This window comes from Budorcas taxicolor, chromosome 12 (assembly GCF_023091745.1).
Source record: "Budorcas taxicolor isolate Tak-1 chromosome 12, Takin1.1, whole genome shotgun sequence".
Taxonomy (NCBI): domain Eukaryota; kingdom Metazoa; phylum Chordata; class Mammalia; order Artiodactyla; family Bovidae; genus Budorcas; species Budorcas taxicolor.
Genome location: NC_068921.1, coordinates 68,093,310 through 68,117,212, shown reverse-complemented (window position 1 = coordinate 68,117,212; position 23,903 = coordinate 68,093,310). Strand labels below are relative to the sequence as shown.

Here is a 23,903-nt window from a genome sequence, read left to right as displayed (position 1 = left end):
TGGTTAAAGCAGCTGTTCTTTATGTCCCCGCCACACTGGCCCCAACCTCACTGCCCACTATGCCTTGATCTAGTGCATTACGTGATTGTAACAAACTATATTAAGTATTTAGTTTTTAAACCTGTTGATGGTCCCCTTGCAGTCAAGCGCAAGCTCCTTAAAGGAGGGACATTCTCTTCCTTTTTCACGATGAATTTCCAGAGCCCAAACAGGCCACGATTCACTAGGACTTCTAAATAAATGCTTATTGATGAACCAACTCTGATTATGAGGAGTGTACCTCTGTAATCACTTTTTAAATTTATGCATTAGGATGTTGCTCAGAGTAAAGCATTATTAAAGAGAGTTCCTGAAAAAGTTAATCCATCACTAAGGCATTATACATGACTTTTACTAATTATAGCATTGAGTGTGTCATTAGTGTCTGGGATTCTGGTAAAAGTAATATGCTAAGGAGAGGTTGGAGAAAAGTGTATTATATTAGCATAACTTATCTCCTAATCAAGTTCAAAATACAAGACACTTTGTGATAACTTCCCTAAATGTTCCAGTGCTCTTAGGAATGGCTCCAAGAAGTGGGATTCAGGGGAAGGTAACCACTAATCTAGAGAGTGGGAAGGGGTTAATAGCCCTCCTTTCTTCTTTTTCATGACAACTTGACCTTCAATGAATGTACTAGCACTCTGATCCCCTGGTCACCTGATATATACTAGCTATATTACTTAGGAATAGTATCTACACGAAAACTGACCTGGATTGACAAATTAAGTCTAGTCTGGGAAGAACTAGAAATAAGTTATAAAAGTCTGGGATAGTCTTCCCAGTTTGGGGTGTCCCTGAATGTCCTGACTTTTCTGTCTCTTCTGCCCTTGATTTATACAAGGACAGCTATGCCCAGTGGTCTGTCAGAAACACTGGCTGCTCTGGGCCAGGAGGCATCTAAGCCGAAGTGGCTCTTAGGTCTTCCAAATTTGAACTTATCTCCCTGCCTCTGAGCTGTTTGTCACATGGCAAAAAGAGATTGGTGCAGCTCTCTTAGTGGCCACAGGACCTCCGCCTAAAGATAATTCTTGAAGGGGCCATGCTTTCCTTCTTACATCTTTCTACTGAAACTAAGATCAAGGGCAGTTGTTATGGATTGAATGTCCTCTCAAATTCATACGCTGAAGCCCTAACCCCCAATGTGATGGTATTTGCAGGTAGGACCACTGGGAGGTAATTAGGTTTAGATGAAGTCTCAAAGTCAGGACCACCATCATCGGATGAGTGATTTATAGAAGAGGAAGAGAGAATAGCTCATTATCTCTCTGCTAGTGAGAAGGTGGCCATCTGCGAGTTACGAAAAGGACACTCACCAGGAACTGAATCTGTGACCTTGACTTTGGATTTCTAGCCTCCAGAAATGTGAGCAATACATTGCTGATGGTTAAATCACCCAGTCTTGGTATATTGTAATGGCAATCAGAGCTGATTAAGGACAGACGTTTGATACTTAGTGCTCAGTAGTCCCTGAGAAGATACCTAGTGGGCAAAGCAGGACAGGGAATGGTTTGATGGCTACAGAAATCACAGATGATCCCTGGTGACTCAGATGGTTAAGAATTTGCTTGCAGTGCAGGAGATATGGGTTTGATCTCTGGGTTAGGAAGATCCCCAGAAGAGAATGGCTACCCTCTCCAGTATTCTTGCCTGGAGAATTCCATGGACAGAAGAGCCTGGCAGGCTACAGTCCCTGGAGTTGCAAAGAGTCAGACATGGCTGAGTGACTAACACTTTCACTTTTTCACTTTTACTAATCAAAGACATAGATTGAGACTGACTAGGGTGAGGAAATCATGAGAGAAAAGGCTGCTCCAACTTCTGACTAGCAAAGAAGTTTGGCAGAAAGGTAAGTGTAGGGAATCTCTGTAGACAGACAGCAGTAAGTGAGACACAGGAGTATGAATGGCTATTTTGAAACTATTTCTTCCAGTATAGTAGCTAAATAAAGTAGTTGACCTGTATACATAAGCTCAATAAACACACGAGTGAGAGCGACATTTTAATACTCGAAAACTATCTTCATGTCTTATTCTCTACCTGTCTTATTAGCTAAATTCTGTGCAAAAGTGCTTTATTTGTAAGGATATGCAGTGTCCTGTCATGGAAGATATTATTATTATCATTAATTGGCTGTGCTGTGTGGCTTGTGGGATCTTAGTTCCCTGATCAGGTATTGAACCTAGGCTCCTGGCAGTGAAAGTACCAAGTTCTAACCACTGGACCATCAGGGAATCCCTTATCATGGAAGATATTAAAGCGAAAACGTCTCACCACAGAAGCAGTGATTCTGATATTTGCATGACTCCTTTTCCCTGCCCTCTAGTCATTCCTAAAGACAGCAGATTCTAATACAAAAAGGATGGAGGAGGCAGTCAAAAGAACTCCAGCTTCTGGGTGGGATCATATAAACCCTCAGAACGATGCTGTGGTAGGGGGTCTGTGCCCCTCTGCTGCTTAGGAGATGGGTCCCCACCTGAAAAGTGAAGAGCAGGACATGATTGGCAAAGCCAGGGCAGGACTGACATCCTGAAATTCCATTATTATTACAGGACTGTCTACCCAAGCTTCTGTCTTCTCGTTTCTCTTCCTTCTGTACATACTGCCTTTATAATATTCCCAAAACTCACCTCTCCTTATTCCACTCTGCTCTCAAATGGTGCCTCACTGCCCACCACCAGATCATTTCTATCCGTGCAGATTTTATATAAAGCCAAATGCTACACTATACACCAGACAGAAGGGAACAAGCGGGAGGTATAGGCTTGTGCTATTGCAAATTTGAACACATTGAAAAAGCCCAAAACGTAAGCAATGCTGGTATCTTTGTAAAGAAGGGTAAAAAAGGACACAGAACTAAGAACTTACCTTACAGTTATAGAGCATTAGTTGACTCCATTACTTATTATTATTATTATTAGTGATATTTCAGCAATAGTTTTGGTGCTTAGGTCTCAAAGACCACTGAACAAGGACATGCAATAAAGATAATACCCAAAAGCATACTGTGAGATGTGGTATGAATTCTCTCTCCAAAATATCACTTGTGAGTGATCATGCAGAACTGTGGTTTTGGCAACTTGGTTCCACTCTCTCTCCAGAGTCCTAATCTTTTTCAGACTAAACAGGCTGTAAGAAATGCTGAACTTCTATTGTCAGCCCTAATTCAAGTACCATGCCTCCCATGCTTAACATTCATAAGGACTGGCAACTTTTACATTTTCCTTATTTGGTAGTTGAATATTTTGATGATTTTTCTTCAGCCACCCATATTCCCATCCTATCAACCAAAGATCTCATGTAGTTGACCTTCAAAACCAATACAATATTGTAAAGTAATTAACCTCCAATTAAAATAAATAAATTTATATAAAAAAATAAAAGTTATGCATTTTGATAGCTCAGTTGGTAAACAATCTGCCTGCAATGCAGGAGACCCCGGTACGATCATTGGGTTGGGAAGATCTGCTGGAGAAGGGATAGGCTACCCACTCCAGTATTCTTGGCTTCCCTTGTGACTCAGCTGGTAAAGAATCTGCCTGCAATGCAGGAGACCTGGGTTTATACCCTGGGTTGGGATGATCCCCTGGAGAAGGGAAAGGCTACCTACTCCAGTATTCTGACCTGGAGAATTCCATGGACTGTATAGTCCATGGGGTTGCAAAGAGTCAGACATGAGTTTGCAACTTTCACTTTCTCAGTTTTAGTTTAAAGGGTAAAACAAACACACAAACCATGAACTGCATACCTAAGTGTGCACCAAGACACCAAACCTGTCATCCTGAGACTCTTCAAAGCCCACCGACTTCTGTCTGGTCTTTAATGAAGGCAAATTGCAGCAGATACTCCCTGTCACTTGTGAGACAAATGAGATGATACGGGAGACAAAGCCAAAAAGTAGCCCTGCCCTGCATCTTCAATTAGCCGTGAAGGGAAAATGAGACAAACAGTCATGTATAATTTAGAGGCTTGCTCTCTGGTTCTTCCTGCTGTGGGAAGTTTTTCACTGAGGAAGGAAGCATAATCTAGTGCAATGAACAGACCTGGGGGTCAATCATCTTGGGTTGTGTTTCTAGTCAGCTCCCTGACCTTGTAGGCTGCTTAATTTCTGCCAAAGAGACAAAAACAACATGTATTTATAGATTACATGTTTGGTTATCCTGGGCAGGGGCAATGCCAACAGTCCTTTGATATATGTTACTATTATGTTTAGCACAAAAGACCTTGGTGATGAACAAAGACGTTGGTGTTTGAAAATAAAAATGAGTTTCAAAGCCTGGGAGGAAAAGATGACAAAGAGTACTTTAATGAGGTTACAAGGTATCTCCTTTTCTACCTAAAGAGTTGTGCTTTGTTTTGTGTTTTTATTAGTCAGCAAACTGTAAACCATGCTCACGATGAGAGCTGTTTCAGTAAGTGTCAAATAAGACTGTAACCTTATTTGACCAAGAAAGTACGTGGGAGTAAAGGGTTTATTTTCCAGGAGAAGTGGGTCTTTGTCTACTAAGAACCTTAAGGTGCAGTGCTGAGAAAACTTAAGAAGTTGGAAAGCTGACTTCGGCAAGCAAATTTCAAATAGTGGTTGTTGGATCTCTGAATAGATATCTACTGAAAAAGAAATCATCAGATTCCACAGAAGAATCCAGAAAGCAAGCAGATAGAATCCCACTCCTGCTATGAAGAGAGTGGAGAAGCAAGGGCTAGAGGAGGCCAGAGGAGGATGGTGGGCAGAGGAGCCTGGGCAAGGAATCCCTTTCGTAAGGCAGAGAACCTCGGGAGGGACTGAAGGGGGAGCAAACTGCAGTAAGTCGAGACCACTGTTAGGCTCTGACTCAGGCAAGACCGGCTCTTCTGAAGGTTCTCCTTCTGAACCATAGTTTTACATCTCTCCTTTAAATCCTTATTCAGCAAAGTAACATTAAAAAAAACCTAATCAGGGTCACACCTTGTGAACCCATTACTTGTGCTTGTCCACACTTGACCTGAGGAAAGGTGGTACCCACAGCGCCAGGAATCACTGAGGAAAAGGCAGCCAAGAGGTCTTCATCGGGGAGTCCATCCCCTGAAGAAAAGCAAGCCCTTAGTGGAGTCTGAGCTTTGCAGTTGGCTGACTGGGTTTCTTCCATTGTAGGGCTCAAGATAGCTTACTTCTTGGTCAGCAGAACCATGGAAAAGTCTGTAACAACTGCCTTTAGAGGATTCCTGCTGCCTCTTCTCAGCCTTCATGGATTGGCCTGATGCCAACCTGATGCCAGCCAGTCTTCTCAGAAACTCCAGGTCTGTGGGAGGCAGAAGGTTGGCTACACCTGGAAAGCCCTTAAGATCATGAAAGAGAAAAGCAAGCACTAGGGTTTGCCAATCTGTGGCTCAGAGCATGCTTATTCCTTTATACAGATTTCCTGAGTACAATAATGGCTGCTCCCCTGTCCCACCCAACTTCTCTCCACCTTAGAGCTGGTTCTGAGGGGTTAGCCGGTCCCTCTGAGGATGGATGTTTGGAGACAGCTTGTGAGCAAGCAGCCCTCCAGTCAAAAGGTTAGTCAATACTTACTTAGTTTTCAAACCCAAGAGCTGAGAAGAGTGTACAGATTACAAATCTCTAGAAAATGGCCTTCCCTCACCAACACCTCCACCAGCCCCCTGCCCAATACCCCAGCAAAGCAGAGAAATCAAACAGCCTCAAGAGGCATAAGAGAGAAAGCAAGAGCCTTAGAAGTCAGAGACAAATTTCATCTCCTAGTTTGGTTTCTGGAAAGAAGTAAGCAAATGCCATATTAACTGTCCACAACTTGGCTATAAGTTTTCTATGGCAAAGCCACTGAGGAAAAATAACAGTCTTGACTATGACCAGCTTGGATGTGAGGGTTCACTTAGGGAACCCTGAAAGCCACGCACGCTACCTGGCTGCGAGGGATCCATGCCAGCAGTTTCAAGGCTGTACCCGGTTTGGTCAGAGGTTCCTAACAGTTTCCTCCCATGTGCTGAGGGCAGGCTGCTTACTGCAGAGGGGCCCAGGAGAGTCCAGGCTCCATCTCACCACCTTGAAAAACATACTCAACAAGGAGGAGCATGAAAAGGTCACCTGGAAGAAAGCAACCTGAGGGGATTGAGACTCAGCTGAATTTGAGAGAGCAAGTCAGGAGAATACAGCTTGAAACACTCAGGCCTCCATTTGTCTCTGATTGGGATTATCCTTCCTGTTGTTATTGCTGTTGAGTCACTAAGTTGTGTCCGACTCTTTCGCCACCCCAATGACTGTAGCCTGTCAGACTCCCCTGTCCACGGGATTCTCCAGGCAAAACGAGTGGGTTGCCATTTCCTTCTCCAGGCGATCTTTCCATCCAGGGATTGAACCCACGTCTTCTGCTAATTATTTACCACTGAGCCACCAGGGAAGCCCTTACTTTCCTGGGAGATGGCCAAACATTTTACCTCCCCAGAAATGATCACACAAGCATGAGTCTGTGTGTCTAAGCAATATCCAGGTTGAATACCTTCTACCCAAGGCCTGAGACAGCCATGGCCTACAGCACCATTACCAAAGTTTTCTCCTCCTGGCCCCTCTTCATCTCAAACATCTGCTCTTACCTTTTGAAGAATGTCTTCAGGATCTTCTTAAGGTCAAGTTGTGGAAAAGGGGGGCGGATAAACTGAAACAGCACCATCTTAACCTGGTTGTCTTCTCAAACAGCTGGCAGATCAATCAAAAACCTAGGGCTAATTTTCAAAGACAGCACTGTACAAACACATAACAGAAAATATGTCTCCAGGAGGACCCCAGGACAAAAAATCTTCAGTCTACGGAACTCAGAGAATAGAAACATTGCTACCAGTGTGCTGGACAAAGCAAAAAGCCCATCCATAAGGAGAACCTGGCTTCCAGGAACACCAGTAGCTTATATGAACTGATTTGAGATGAGCCAATCAGCTTCCAACTTTGATTTTTCCCTTAATTCCTTAAATTTCACCTGAAACCCTGGATAGAGGAGACTGATTTGAATCCTGTCTCTGGTCTCCTTTCTGGTGGACCTCAGAGTAAAGCTCTTTGTTTTCTCAAAAGCCAGCACTGCTGTCCTGGTTTCTATGTGTGTCTTGCTGGGTAGCACCTCTAAGCCTCTACAAAACTACTGAACTGGCCCATTTCTCCAGGAGCTGACCCTCGGAATGCAGAGAGAACAAATTCCCTTAGCACACTAGCAAATGGGGTCCATCTTTGGAGGATATGGTATTTAATGTCTCAGCTCAAAGAAATAATGGCATGTAACAGACCAGTTGCTAGCTTAGTAGCCCAGTGAAAAATCTCCTTTACCAAAGATTAGTATCTCAAGAAGCCAAGAAGGAAATACCTGTGGGTCTACAGAAAGTGAATTAATGCTAATATTTATTGACCACTTAGTATTAGGCACTATATTAAGTGCTTTACCTATTTTATTTCATGTAATTCTAAAGTTAATGTTCCAAGATGGCTGCTGTTATATGTATTTACCCATGGCATAATTGAAGCATGTCTGAATAATCAAAAAGGTAAGTAACATATTATTTTATATCCATACAGATGCAGTTTTTTAAAAAAATATTTATTTATTTTAATTGGAGGATAAATACTTTATATTGTGATGGCCTCTCCACACCTCAGCATGAATCAGCCATAGGCATACATGTGACCCCTCCCAGCTCCCTTCCCATCCCATCCCTCCAGGTTGTCACAGAGAAACAGCTTTGGGTTCCCTTCATCATACATCAAACTCCCACTATCTATTTTAATGTATATATTTCAATGCATTCAATGCAATCCTTATCAAACTACCAATAGTATTTTTTACAGAAATAGAATAAATAATTTCACAATTTGTATGGAAACACAGAAGATCCCAAATAGTCAAAGCAATCTTGAGAGAGAAGAATGGAACTGGAGGAATAAATCTTCCTGACTTTAGACTATATTACAAAACTACAGTTATCAAGCCAGTATGGTACTGGCACAAAAACAAAATATAGACCAGTGGAACAAGATAGAAAACCTGGGGATAAATCCATGCACCCAAGGGTGGGGTGTTTAAAGAATAATTAGGATTCAAAGACAGAAAGTAGATGGACTTTGTTTTGGTTCTGGTCTTTGCCAATAAATAAGGTGACCAACTTTTCCAGTTTGCTGTCTGTCTTGGATTTAGCATACAGTGTGGGATATTCCTCAGAATGATCAACCATTCCCTATCCCCAAAACTAAGTTGTTCTCAGCTACCTGTCTACTATATTCAAAAATCTAAGCCCCTGAAAGTCTAGGATAGAGGGAAAGCATCTTTGGTTGTACCACATTTCCCATGTCATGCTAATGGTGGAAAAAAGTGACTTAATCTCCATCTGGTGGAGGTACCAAACCACACCTAACATAACTATAGCATAGAAGCAAGTGCAATGCTGCCCAGGGTCCCTTTTGGGATCCTTCAAGATAACTCCCCTCAGCCACCCACTGCCACAGTGCTCACTGAGCTCAGAAAAGATCCAAGTTAATTTCTGGAGAACACAAAGTCTTTCTAATGCCAGATCATTAGAAACAGAAAATAAAGGAAATTTGCAACATTTCTTTGCTGCAAGCTCAATATTGCTGACAATGTCCAGTCTGTGTTCAGAGAACAGAAAACAAGTGATGTAAAGAAACCTTCATGAGCACTGCCTTATTGGACTCCTTTACCTCATGACAGAAGCCAGGGAATGAATGTGAGAATGTATGTGAGTATGTGTGTTTATGTTGATAAAGTCTTGGTTGCTAATGTCTTAAATGAAGAAAGTAAGTAAGTCGCTCAGTCGTGTCCGACTCTTTGTGACCCCATGGACTGTAGCCTACCAGGCTTCTCTGTCCATGGGATTTTCCAGGCAAGAGTACTGGAGTGGGTTGCCATTTCCTTCTCCAGGGGATCTTCCCGATCCAGGAATCGAACCCAGGTCTCCCACATTGCAAGCAGACGCTTTACCCTCTGAGCCACTAGGGAAGCCAAAATGAAGAAAAATCAATATATTTTGGTTTCCTGAATTTCAACTGGTTTCCTATTTAAAAATTGTCTGTGTTAAGCCTAGACAGGGCTTCTCTGGGGAGCTCAGCTCTAAAGAATCTGCCTGCAATGTAAGAGACCCAGGTTCAATCCCTGAGTTGGGAAGATTTGCTGGACCAAAAAAAAAAAAAAATGACAACCCATTCCAGTACTCTTGCCTGGGAAATTCCATGGACAGAGGATCCTGGTGGACTAGAGTCCACAGAGTCCACAAAGAGTCGGACATGACTGAAGTGACTTAGTGCAAGCCTGAACAAAGTCAGTGTAAAGACCAAGACAGTGATTCTAACCTGCAAAAAAAAAAAAAAAAAAAAAAAAAAAAAGGCAGGTGCATAATACAAGAGAAAAATGTTAATTAAAAATATGGAAGGGGTGAGGTTGGAGAAATTGGTGGGCAAGCAGACATCAAGGGAAGGTGACTGAAAGGAAAAAACAGCTAGTAGGCAAGGGACCAAGAAGCAGCAGGGAGTTGGAGGGGTCCTATCTGACTCTGAACATCTCTCCTCCCAGAAACCTTTGTGACATTCTGGGGTCCCTAATCTGCCATGTGCAGCAGTCACTACAGCTTGTGTTTCTCTACAACCTGGATCATTTTACCAGCTATTTAACAAGACTAAACAAATGGTGTTAACCTCAGAAAGCACAGTACATTCTGTTTATAGACGTGTACATTCCTTCCTACTATTAAACTGTGATAACCTTTGGCAAGAAATATACACTACTCTGCTCTGTCTTCTCTGAGAAGAAATTTTCTTTCTGTTCTCACATGATCACTGAAGAAACAAAGACTACCATATTTAGTGGAAGACAAAAGGGCATGTTGTTAGAAAAATATTGACTTAGAAAACCTTATCCCTGAGAAAAAGATTGTTAACGAGATGAGCCAATGAAAAATTCCCAGTGAGATTTATAAAACTTAGAAACAATTTTTTTTTTTTTGCCGATGTTCACATATCGCTTTAAGTTGACCCAGAGCATTAAATCCAAGCTAATTTTAGCTAGTTACTATATTTTTAGGATTAAGGGCTTAAATACCACTATCGTAGTGAAAAAAGTAGCGTATGAAGCTGCCTGGTTGGAATCTGGTAAAAGAGCATCCTGTTTTGAAAGAAACTTCTCATAACCACTCCTTTTATTGAATGACTCTTTCAGCGTGTCCCATCCTCTGTTTTGCCTCATTATCATTTTTGCAACACATGTCTCGTTCCCTAGAGTTAAAGTGCCCTGAGGAGAGAGGAGGTATCTGATTCATTCATTCCATCATCAATGTTTACTTAGTAGCTGGTATGTGTCAGGCTTAATTCTAGCGCCTGGAATACAGTGGTGAATGAAAATACAGTCACTGAATCATATGCACAGGCTTGGGGATGGAGGATTGGTAAGTGAACGAGAAATCATGATGCCACCTCTACATGCTAAGGAATGGATAAACTTAATGGCTCTAAGGACCTAATCTTAAATGGTTAAGGAAGGATTCACAGGGAAAATGACACTTAAGCAGAGTCAATTGTTTTGCAGGTTAGTAATAGTAATCCAAGCCCTAGGGGTGGGAAGACCAGTGCTGGCCATGGGCAGGGCACATGTTGAATAACAGTCTTGCAGTCAAGGCACTGGTGGGTCCTGAGGTCATGATCTCCACCGAGCACTCAGCTCTGTGCAGTGAACAAGGCATTCACTCAACACCATGAGATGAGTTAAAGTAACAAAAACTGGACTTCCCTGGTGGCTCAGTGGTAAAGAATCCCCTTGCCAAAGAGGAGACATGAGTTCGATCCCTGGCCCAGGGGGGATCCCACATGCCACAACCAAACCTGTGGGCCACTACTATTGAGCTTGCACTCTAGAGCCCAGGAGCCGCAACTACTGAGTCCCTGTTCCCTAGAACCCATGCTCTGCAACAGGAGAAACCACCGAAATGAGAAGCCCACTCGCCGCGACTAGAGAAAGGCCTGACAAAGACCCAGCACAGCCAAAATAAATAAAATTATTAAAAAATAAACAGACTTGCAAAAGGCTACCTAGATCAAACTGCATATGAAGAAACATTAAAACTATCCTTCAGATCCCTGTTTTTTAAATTAATTTTTGAGTGCAGTTGCTTTATAATGCAGTTAGTTTCTACTGTACGTCAAAGTGTATCAGCCACACGTAGACATATATCCCCTCTTGCTTGGATTTCCTTCCCATTCAGGTCACCACAGTGCATTAAGTGAATTTCCCTATGCTATATTTTTAAGGGCTCTAATCACCCTTTGTTTTCTTATGCTCTTTATTCTTCTCTAGTTCTTGTTACCCAAGAGCTTAAGAAGCTAAATCAGTGAGGAAAGGAGTTTACTAAATTTTCCCTTGAAGATGAGTTACATTTGTTTAGCAACAGAAATCTGAAGGACATCAGATGATTCCTCATCTGTGTTCTATACATGCATGAGTTGAAAGTTGGAATAAACATTTTTTAAGCTCAGCAAATTTCCCCCTCTGAGGCGGCCAGATGTTCCAGCTAAACACTAAGCTGGTGGTTAGTAATCAGGCCCTTCTTTGATGGCAATCAGTTTTTAGTGATCAGGGAAAGAGTGTTTCCAATAACTCTTCCTTCATTTATGAAATAGAGTATACACTTAATTTGTATCAGTGATACACTGAAGCAGGCATTTGCCATTTGCTTGTAAAAATAAAGCCTCCACAGTCATTCCACAAATGAGCCCAATGGAGTTATTTTAGCTCCAGACTCCAACTAATTTTGATTGAAGACATTTTTCTGACTGATAAGGATTCCAAAAATATTTTTATTCTGAGGCAATATACACTAAATACACACTTAAAAAAAAGTGACTCAGAACACTGAAAAAAATACACTCCCAAGTTAGTTTCTCCCCCCAGTGTTTTAATATTCCTTGGTATAGAACTGCAGCTCATTTTGCTTTAGTTCTTTCAACAAAATACAATTTTCTGGTAGAGCACTTGTTGCTTTTTCATGGTGTATTAAGTGGAAACTCTGAGTCCAAAATACAGCTGCTCCTGCTCTGATAAGCAGCCAAAATTATCTCCAGAAGGCGTACCTTCATTACAGCACATCACTTTTCAGACAGCCGCTTCCCAGTCATATAATGCTTGGCATACTGATTATATACAAAGTAACAATTATGTCACTGAGGATAAATGTTCAAGAAATGATATCAACACTAGTTCCAGGGAGCTTAGCCCAAGTCACTGCAGAATAAACCCAATGTTGTCACCACTGAGGGAAAAAATAGTACACCCTTCATTGTTCAGTCTCCAAGTCCTGTCTGACTCTTTGTGACCCCACGGACTGCAGCAAGCCAGGCTTCCCTGTCCTTCACTATCTCCTGGAGCTTGCTCAAACTCATGTCCATTGAGTCAGGAATGCCATCCAACCATCTCACTCTCTTTTGCCCACTTTTTCTCCTGCCCTCAATCTTTCCCAGCATCAGGGTCTTTTCCAAGCAAACTGGGTATTGTTTTTGGATGCATCAGGGGTGTCCACTGAGCTAAAACGAGAGATCCAAACTGAGCTGATGCTCTTTGCCACCAGTAACAATTAGATTTATTTGGTCTTCAGCTAAGCTTAAAGAGATAAATGCATGTAGCCTGGCTTTATGAGAATGAAGTTGGTCATAGGAAACACTGTTGTACAGGACTGTGTTAAAAAATGTCCCCAAAGTGCTTATTTTGTAATAATACTTATGGCAAATATCTCAATAGTTTTAACTGTGATTTGATGATGAAAATGCCTACATGTCTTTGAATCATCTTTCCTTCTCCTTCCCCAAAATCAAGTTCACTGAAAATAATTTTTCTTGGACATAATGTAATATTCTATAAAAATAATCTTCTGGTTTAATTAAATTATTTAACTTTACTTTTCAACAAAGGGAAAGTTTCAGATGGCCTCCCAAGGTATATATGCAAAATCCATTATGAAGTGCACCACAATCCAGCCAGATTTCTAAGTACTTAGTAGATTTCAACAAATCTTCAATTTCGTTAATTTCACTGAAAAAAAAAAAAGTTTGATTCTAATGATCGACTACTTTTGCTGCATGATGGTCTGCAAGCAGTTGTTACAAACTTAAGAGCTGAATAGGAACAGAAATCCTGCACTAGAACCAAAGTATTTCAGAACATAGGTTTTTCCCTCTTAACCCCAAACCTTTGAATGGGGTTGCGTGAGCCATCGAAGGTTCATGGTGTTTGTGTGTCAGCTAATACTGACTCATTTCTCACTGACCTGATGTGGCAGAGACTTCTCATATGCAGAGACAGAGTTACATTTGGTCTAAGTGGCGGACTTTTACCAATGCTGACTTTTTTCTATCGTATCAAGAAGTTAGCTTCCAAAAAAAGTGATATGACTTGAGAATAGTCCCATGTTATCCTTGGAAGCACAGGTCTGTTCCATGAATTGAAAGTGCTTCCAACAGGGATAATAGCAATGACTTCACATTTATGAAGTCAGTACTGATATCAGGTAAGATACCTTTGGGAGTCATTAACTGTGCTGTATCTCTGTCTCTCTGAGGTACCATATAAGTCACCATTGTGAATTTTTTAAAAATGGTACCATAACTGCCCTCTAAAATTAACACTAAGAGCGTGTAACCTGAGCACATACTATATATGGTAATAAGACTTTGTCTTCTCAATATGTTTCTATCTTCTTCAAGAAAAATGAGTGGAAATGTAGGTTATACTCGTCTTGCTTCTAAAAAAATTACAATCTAAATAACATATATTAATGTAAGGGGAATACAATTTATATCCTTGTACATCTTATTCCATAAAAAATTAAATATGTTCAACAGTTTCTCCAGGGGATTTTCCCGATCCAGAGATCAAACCCAGGTCTGCTGGATTGTATGCAGATTCTGTCCTGTCTGAGCCACCAGGGAAGCCCCAGTACGTCTTTATCAAATGTGATACATGGGAATATATATTTGTAAGCATGGAGATTTCTGATACTTAAAACTAAACAACTTGTCCCTCCAGAGAACATAAGAACTTTGTGATAAAAAGACTATATTTCTTAGTTTTTATATTGCTTCATTAAACAGATAATGGTCAATGGCCTCTACAAGCATGCATCTATTCCAACTACACACACATCTAGATACATCCAAATGGACTTAAGAAAACATATGCTGATTACATGTTTTTAGCTTCTGCTAACTTTCTCTGACATGAGTTTGGGTAAATTCCGGGAGTTGGTGATGGACAGGGAGGCCTGGCATGCTGCGATTCATGGGGTCGGAGAGTCAGACACGACTGAGCGACTGAACTGAACTTTCTCTGAATGACTTAATACTAGAGTTCCAGGATTATAATTTTTTTTCCTTTTACTCTTGACTGTTGCCTTGACCCATTCCATAATTAACTCCATATAAAGGCTATTAACATAAATTTGTCATTAACCTGGTTATAGCTGGCTTAGAGTGTGTGTGTGCATGTGTGTGTCTTTTTATATTTATTCTCCTAACAAATAAATTTAATGTGTAAAAAAAATTGCTCAAAAAATCACTGCAACCAACACACCAGAGGGTCTCAATTTTGTTGGCTCATCAGTGGCACTAATTAATTTATCCCTAGTAGCTATGAACCAAACACTACACTGCAGTTTAAAAAAAATGTTCAGAGCTAGCAAAGTCCATTTTAAAAACTAACTCACATAAAAAAATTGTATATAAAAAAGGCATGTTAAAAACTAAGCACGATCAAATACAATAAAATATTATAATCACAAAGCATCTCAAAATCACAGTTTATTGTTTCATAGAAAAAAGACAGTGCTTTGTATTATCAAAAGGTTCTGATTTTTTTAGAAGAAGGAGAATATCTGTAGCCCAATAGTCTGTTATTCATTAAAGCTTGTAAGTTTGAGACTGAAAATCAAATGAGAAGCTGATATGTTTGAAAGAGACCAAACAGACTCACTGGACTTCAGGTGATTAGGTGACTGGCCAGGGAAGAAAGCATTGAGATAAATCCAAAGGGATCCTTAGATATCACCTACGATGCAGTGAATGGACCACATTAAAACAACGGTACAGCCAATGGTCCAAGCCATTGTGTGAGGAATCTGCTTAGGTTGTGTGTAATATACGGTCATGGAATGAGCTTAAAGAGACAGTCTTGTAGGTTTCCAAAATGGCCTAGAAATGAAGGATAAAGGAGGTGAAGTCTTAGACAACAATTTCAACATCTCAAATCTTAGCAAGAAGGCAAACACAGTAACATGGTTCTAGAAGAAGATTGTTCATTTACAAAGTTCATGTATTCTGTTTGACAGATTTTAATTTTAAAAATCACAAGATGTCTCATATGAGATGGGAAATGATGGGGCTTTGGAGAAGACAGGATCCAGAAGATCTTTGCAGACTATATTTTAGAAAACTTTGTTTATTGAAAACTCCTCGAATGACATCTTCTTGTCATGGGAAACTTTTCTAAGAATGATCGGGTATAAGATAACACTGGGGGCCACCCACGATTCTGCAGTAGTCTAGAATCATTCCTGAACTTCATTCTGGAAGTGAAGTGAAATGAAAGTCACACAGTCATGTCCGACTCTTTGCAACCCCATGGACTATACAGTCCGTGGAATTCTCCAGGCCAGCATACTGGAGTGGGTAGCCTTTCCCTTCTCCAGGGGATCTTCCCAACCCAGGGATCAAACCCAGGTCTCCTGCGTTGCAGGCAGATTCTTTACCAGCTGAGCCACAAGGGAAGCATAATTCCATAAAGAGAAAAAAACACACACACACACTAAACTTCGGCCTTCTAGTTTAGGCTGTGTCACGAGACACACGATTGATGACCTTGTGCTCCTTTTGGCCTTGGGCCTAAATGAAAGATCAAGAAACCCAGCTGATTATAATAACAAAGTCCCCTGCCTCCCAATAAGTGAACTTACCTCACTAAGAAGCAACCTGTTTCTAATGACCTTTGAAGTGTCTGGATCACGGTATGTATACCCAGTGGTAAATTACAGAAGTAATCAATATCATAGTAAAACTGTCTACTCCTAGTATATCAGAGTGACTGTAAATTAATAGTTGCTCTTTATTGATTATCCTATCATGAAAATGGAGAATTTGGGAAATAACTGACTGCCTTAGTTCCAGTCAAGTTATTGAGAAATGAAAAGTATAAAGCACTCTAGCTAACTGGGCCTCAAATATAAATCTTTTCCAAGGTGCAGTCTATTACTCAGAGCTTGTCAGTCTTACCTCAGCTGAAGGATTTATGCAATGTCTGCTGGCATGGAGCAATCTACCGTAATTACCTCCGATCAGAACTGCTCTCAAATATCACAAATGGTGGCTGACGGTTATGAATCACAATTAGCATGGTCGCCCATCATGCAACAAGTCAATTGATCTGCATTTGATTTGTACACCAGCACATCAGGACCTGACTTAGAACAATAATATGGATTGATCCATAAATGCTGGTTAGGTCACTTTTGCATTTTCATAATTTTTTTTTTTTTCAAAAAATCTTGTTTTCTTTGCTTAAAAGTAACAGGTAAGTCAAGCATAACCTTTTACTTTTAAATTCCCTGACAGTCCATAAATTACACTTTGCTCTTGGTAGCCTTTCCTCTTCACCTGCATGTTTTTCCAGGGCCTTCTGCATCCATACTTACAGCTCCATTCTGGGCAGATTCTGTGTCCCTAGAGCCTCTCTGTTACACGGACCACAGGTCAAGAGGCATTTATCGACCCACATCATCAGTCGTAACTCTGACCAAAAGATTCCTGAGAGAATAGTTATGTTTTCAAAGCAGATACCAAAATACACCACCAACAATAATCAACCATTTTTTCTGACTAAGAAGTCTGTGGGGTTACAGAAGTACGTTAGATCATTTCTAATTTCTAAAACTTATCTCAAGTCATTGTTTGACCATTATGGCAATAAACATATGTCTCTAATAAATGTAGCCGGGGAGGGGTAGGAAAACTGAAGTGTCTTAAGCATGACCTCAATGTCAGAAAAATAACTTTCCTGCACATTGAAGATGTTCCACTTCGTGCTGGTTTAGAATCTGTCTACATTAAGGAATTAACTTTTAAACTCTTCACTTACATACTACATAGCAGAGTACACGTCCCCACAATCAATATCTGTTGATATATTTACACTAAAGGAAAATTAAACTTTTTTTTTGTTCTAAATCAGAAAGTCTATAAACCAGGTTCTAATATAATATTCTCCAAGTCAGGCTTCAGCAATATGTGAAAGGTGAACTTCCAGATGTCCAAGCTGGTTTTAGAAAAGGCAGAGGAACCAGAGATCAAATTCCCAACATCTGCTGGATCATTGATAAAGCAAGAGAGTTCCAGAAAAATATCTATTTCTGCTTTTTTGACTATGCCAAAGCCTTTGACTGTGTGGATCACAATACACTATGGAAAATTCTGAAAGAGATGGGAATACCAGACCACCTGACCTGCCTCTTGAGAAACCTATATGTAGGTCAGGAAGCAACGGTTAGAACTGGACATGGAACAACAGACTGGTTCCAAATAGGAAAAGGAGTACGTCAAGGCTGTATACTGTCACCCTGCTTATTTAACTTCTATGCAGAGTACATCCTGAGAAACACTGGGCTGGAAGAAGCACAAGCTGGAATCAAGATTTCTGGGAGAAATATCAATAACCTCAGATATGCAGATGACACCACCCTTGTGGCAGAAAGTGAAGAGGAACTAAAAAGCCTCTGAATGAAAGTGAAAGAGGAGAGTGGAAAAGTTGGCTTAAAGCTCAACATTCAGAAAATGAAGATCATGGCATCTGGTCCCATCACTTCATGGGAAATAGATGGGGAAACAGTGACAGACTTTATTTTTTTGAGCTCCAAAATCACTGCAGCCATGAAATTAAAAGACCCTTACTCCTTGGAAGAAAAGTTATGAACAACCTAGATAGCATATTCAAAAGCAGAGACATTACTTTGCCAACAAAGGTCCATCTAGTCAAGGCTATGGTTTTTCCAGTGGTCAGGTATGGATGTGAGAGTCAGACTGTGAAGAAAGCTGAGTGCTGAAGAACTGATGCTTTTGAACTGTGGTGTTGGAGAAGGCTCTTGAGAGTCCCTTGGACTGCAAGGAGATCCAACCAGTCCATTTTGAAGGAGATAAGTCCTGGGATTTCTTTGGATGGAATGATGCTAAAGCTGAAACTCCAGTCCTTTGGCCACCTCATGTGAAGAGTTGCCTCATTGGAAAAGACTCTGATGCTGGGAGGGATTGGGGGCAGGAGGAGAAGGGGACGACAGAGGATGAGATGGCTGGATGGCATCACTGACTCGATGGATGTGAGTCTGAGTGAACTCTGGGAGTTGGTGATGGACAGGGAGGCCTGGCGTGATACAATTCATGGGGTCACAAAGAGTTGGACACGACTGAGCAACTGAACTGAACTGAATATAATATTACTTACTGACCATTTTAATACTACTGCATGCAGGCAATTACCTTCAAATGTTAAGTTTTCTTCAAAAATACATGGAAAAAAAGATGGCAGGAAGACAAAAAAGAGGTTAATGAAAGTGGAATAGAAATTCCAGAAGTTTAAAGTAACTTTTTTTTTAACTTTACAAGAATAATAATGCTCATTTGGAGAAGACTGATCCCATACAGTAAAACATAATCACTGTTGACATGCAAGAAATCTTACTTTGTCTTTGAAATGATCCTATCCTATGTGAAGAAGCACTTAAGAACAATAGCAACAATTTACATATTTTAGTGCTTTTCCTTTCAATGATTTTTCATGGTGCTTTGCAAACTTTAAAGGATGCTGAGCAATTTCAACTCAAAAGCATATGTAACTTGAGGAACAAAAAAGCAGGTTTTAAATCCAGTGAGGAAATAAACAGGCAATCATTTGCTGGAATTTTGAGGTGAATGCCAAGAAAGCCTATTAAAGGTTGGCATATCAATTTACTTCAGCATGCATAAATACAATATAGAGCATGAATATACAGTATACTGCATGCCTATATACGATATTTTTTACTAAGGGATAAGATTTGGGGGTCGTAACCTGGGCCCTGCTGAGAATATGATTTACATCACCTTTCCCCTAGCTTTATGGGGGTATAATTGACAAATAAAATTATAGGATATTTAATGTGTACAATGTGATGAGTTTATATACATGTACATTACGAAAGGATTCCCCCTACTGAGAGAATTAACACATTCATGACTTCATGTATTCACCTTTTTCTTTCTTTTTTTGAGAGAACAATTCAGTTTCTATTATCTTAACAAGTTTCATTTATACAGTATGATATTATTAACTGTAGCCAACATGTTATACACTGTATGTTGAATCTTAAATAAAGCATGATCTTTTTAGGTATTTAGGTCTAGGAGAGAGGCCAGACCTTTATCCTCCCACAGTCTACTCTGTGTTCTATACAACTCATGTTCAAGATGGCTTTTTGGAGCTCTGAAGCTCTGAGGTGCCTGAGACCAAGCCAGTCTCCCAGAAAGTTCACTTACGGTTTACTTTCTAGCTCATTGCTAAGTCTTCTCTTACTCAAGAAGCAAAGGGGTGTTCCGCTGGCCTCTTGTCTTCAGATATGCTTGGAGGATAACTAACACTTACTAGTAGCAAGATCCCTTTTGGAAATTCTACCATCCCAAGAGGAAACAAACATGGCAGTCAAGGGCAAGGACTTAACACTCAGTGACTTGGTCTTATTTTTGACCCTCTGCTCCTCGCCATTAGCTGACAAGCTCTAAGACTCAGCATCCTCATGAATCAAATGCGAGTGACACCATCTATTTTTAGGGCTCTATAAAATCAACTTAATGAATACCTATATGATACATATCCTGTGATCTGGCACACAAAAGAGCTCAACAGATGCCAGCTGTTATTAAATGTTATCCCAGATCTTTTCTCTTTTATCTCTCTGTCAGGTTGGAAGCGGGATCATTACTTAAAGAGGGTATTTATCACCAGCAACACTTCTGATATTTCATCTTTACACTTGATAGTTTATTCCTAGAGGACAGAATTAATATTTAATTTGTGGGGAAATGATCCTGGAATCAGAAAGTTCCGAGTTCTAGACTTGCCTCCCCAATAGCACCTGACCTGCCTGTCACAAATGGAATGTATAGTTGGCTTTGAGTGAGTTAGTTTGACCCTTTCAAATTCATAACTGAAAATTAAGATTTTGCTTTTTGAATGCCTTTAGGTCAATAGAGGGAAATTCTAGAAATGAGATTTTTAGCAAAATATCAGGCTCACTTCAAGCCAGGATTTTCTTTTCAGATCCACCACTGAGTCTAAAAGACTAAACCATTCTTACTAAATCATGAAATCTGATTTCATGAAGGCAGGTGCGGCTCTTCTATAAAAGAGAAACAAGAAAGACAGAACACACGAAAACAGAAGAGAAACACTACCTTTTTCAGAATGGCTAGATCTTAGGGCTCAGAGATGGAAAAGGAAAGAGGTAGGGTGGGGTCTAGGATTGGAAAGAAACACAGCCATCAGATCATGGACTCACATTAAAAATTAAACAGGCACACAACAACACAGGAAATTAGAAAATGATGACACAATTAGGAAACGACAGTAGGTTAAAAAGGAGTGAAATCAACATTAGCACTGCAGCAACAAACGACTCAGTGCTCAACTTCCACGGATAGAAAGAGCAAGGGCAGGTATTCAGGGAGACCCTTTCATGCTCAGGGGGAAATACATGAAACATAGCCCTTGGCCTCATTAAGAAGAGAAGGCCTATACATCTGCAGATAAATACACCTAATGACTTGGGAATTTTCCACTCACATGTAGAAGGTGAAAGTTGCTCAGCCGTGTCTGACTCTTTGCGACCCTACAGACTATACACTCCATGGAATTCTCTAGGCCAGAATACTAGAGTGGGTAGCCTTTCCCTTCTCCAGGGGGTCTTTCCAACCCAGGGATCAAACCCAGGTCTCCCACATTGCAGGTGGATTCTTTACCAGCTGAGCCACAAGGGAAGCCCACTCACATGTAGAAGTTACATATATGAATATACTTTAATATCCACACATCTTTATCTATATACATAGTATTCCATGTCAGTATTCTCTATATAATATACATTTTCCCTATTAATAACTCATAAGGAGAATTACTATATATTAAAAAAGTTAATATTTTAATTTAAAAATGTATGATTTAGACATAATCATATATTTTATTTTCATACACAGAATGAATCATATATAAAATAAATTAGAATCAAGCCATATATATATAAATTTATGTTTGTATATATATATATTTATCAATATTGGGTTGGCAAAAAGTTCATTCAGGTTTTTCCATAACATTGTACAGATATACATACATACACACACACATACACAAACATATATACACATATATATGTTTGTTTCTATATTTAAGGAGAGAGAGAGAAGAAATACATACTCAAGAAGTTAAATTGGGGAAAGAAAGAAACCTAGATACCTTAGTCAAGACTATGTTCCCCAATGCCACTTCCTTCTCAGGGACGTTTTGTACCCTCTTCACTTTCCTCACAACCCTTGCATCTCAGTTAAATGCCCTGTGGCCTCTTTTTGTTTCTTTCTGAGTCTGAGAATCAGTCAACTCAAAGTTAGATCATGTGAAGCTCTGACCATTGAACCCAAAAATGTAACGTGAGCAAATCAGTAACTTCAGAAACAAATTCAGTTAGTGTGATTGCACTATTGTATGCCTGAACCCAGAATTCAGGATCAGGAAATTAATGTCCAGAAATGGGGGGAAACTGAGAAAATATTCGATGCAATTATTGCTTATAAGATTAGAGACTGGGTCTAGTTTAGACTCACAGAACTTTAGTCCTAGAGGGGGCTTTGGAAATTATCCAACCTAAATCCCTAAAGATATTAATGTTCAATAGAAATTTTCATTGTCCATCTTCTGTTTTTTTTTTTTCCTTTTGAAATTACACATTCTGCATTTCTAAAGCCAGCCTATCCAGCCTAATGTGAAATGTCTCTAGGTAGCAGAAACAGCAGTATTTACTATGCTGGCATTTTAGCAGAAAATTCCATAGTCAAGCTTCATTCAAAAGCTCCAAAGATGCTTCAACTTCTTCTGGACACAGAAAAGACTAGGAGCTGAGGAGCTGGCCTGGAGGGCTGAATGGATATAACACAGCATTAGCGTCACCTAGAGTGACCCTAGCAAAGAACTCACCTTCTAATGCAGGAAATGTAAGAGACACGGGTCCAGTTCTTGGGTTGGAAAAATCCCTTGGAGAAGGGAATGGCTACCCAGTCCAGTATTCTTGCCTGGATAATCCCATGGACAGAGGAGCCTGGCAGGCCACGGTCCATAGGGTTGCAAAGAGTCAGGCATGACTGAAGCGACTTAGCACACACACATGTGTATTCATAAAGGTACATAGACTTAACATGGAGAATCAGAAACAATATAGAAATTAAAGTGATGGCATCGAGAGCGTGGTCCAGGAGGCTTAATTTCCGTGTGGGGAATGATTTGGTAGGGTTTTCTCGTTTAGCTAATTAGAGGTATCAGTCATAATATAAACAACTACCTGTAGAACAAGGGAGTCATAAAATGTTTGAAGGAGAATCTCTGCAATGTGAAAAAGAGCCACAGAGCAATTAATGTATATTTTTACAAGCTCTATTAAACCAGTTGTGAGCCTGGAAAGCCATCTTACATCCTGTCAGAAGTACTCTTGTTTATTTGCCTAAGGATAGTGTTAGTGCTCACAGCTAGCAATATTTAATCCCCTTCTCCCTATCAAGCCCCTAAAACAAAATTGTCAGCTTATCAGTGGCACCTTGAAAGCCCAAGTACAGCTGAAAAGATAGGGTAGTTTAAACAAAGGAAAACAAAAGTAATCCATTTCTCAGCGCAGTATATCTTAGGTCCTCAAAGATGGGAAGAATGCGTTCTACATATACATCACTGCAAGATGGGAGATGCCCAGGACCAAATTAAGTGGTATCCTCATCTCACTGCCTTGGTATTTGGTGAAACCTCATTAAAAAAAAAAAAAGAAAACAAGCAAAACAGGGAGCTGAGCACAGTGCTTTGTGATGACATAGAGGGGTGGAATGGGAGGGAGGGAGGGAGGCTCAAGAGAGAGGAGATATACATATACTTATGGCTGATTCATGATGCTGAACTGAAGAAACCAGGGCTTCCCTGGTGGCTCAGACGGTAAAGAATCCGCCTGCAATATGGGAGACCTGGGTTTGATCCCTGGGTTAGAAAGATCCTCAGAGGAGGGCATGGCACCCACTCCAGTTCTTGCCTGGAGAATCCCCATGGACAGAAGAGCCTGGCAAGATACAATCTGTGGGATTGCAAAGAGTCGGACATGACTGAGCGACTAAGCACAGCAGAAACCAACATGACAGTGTAAAGCAATAATGTTCCAATTAAAAACCAACAAAAGCTCAACAACTAGAAAAGGCAATAGTATTAACTGAGGAAAAATGAAAAGTTATACTAGAAAATAAATGTTATCTTACCTTCTCCCCCCCACCCCCAAATAAAAACCAGCCAAACACTCCACAGCATCATCTAGCTCACACACATATTTTGAAACTAAAGTTAGTCAATGAATGAAGACCTGATGGTTTCAGGACAAGAGTTACAGAGATGCCAACCTGTAATCACTGGGAGAAAGTGGTCTAGGTTTGGGGATGATCAGGTGGCTCCACGGTGAAGAGCCCACCCACCAATGCAGGAGACACAAGAGACATGGGTTCCATCCTTGGGTCTGGAAGATCTCCTTGA

The 23,903-nt window shown here is 40.4% G+C and overlaps 1 protein-coding gene and 1 non-coding gene across 2 annotated transcripts in view; both read right to left on the bottom strand.

The window, feature by feature from the left end:
* Positions 1 to 23,903, bottom strand: part of GPC6 (glypican 6) — a 1,214,516-nt gene that overhangs the window by 661,234 nt on the left and 529,379 nt on the right. The gene's annotated exons all lie outside the window — the stretch shown is intronic.
* On the bottom strand, positions 2,201 to 2,273 carry TRNAE-UUC (transfer RNA glutamic acid (anticodon UUC)). The gene has a single exon. It is a non-coding gene; the product is annotated as a tRNA-Glu (tRNA).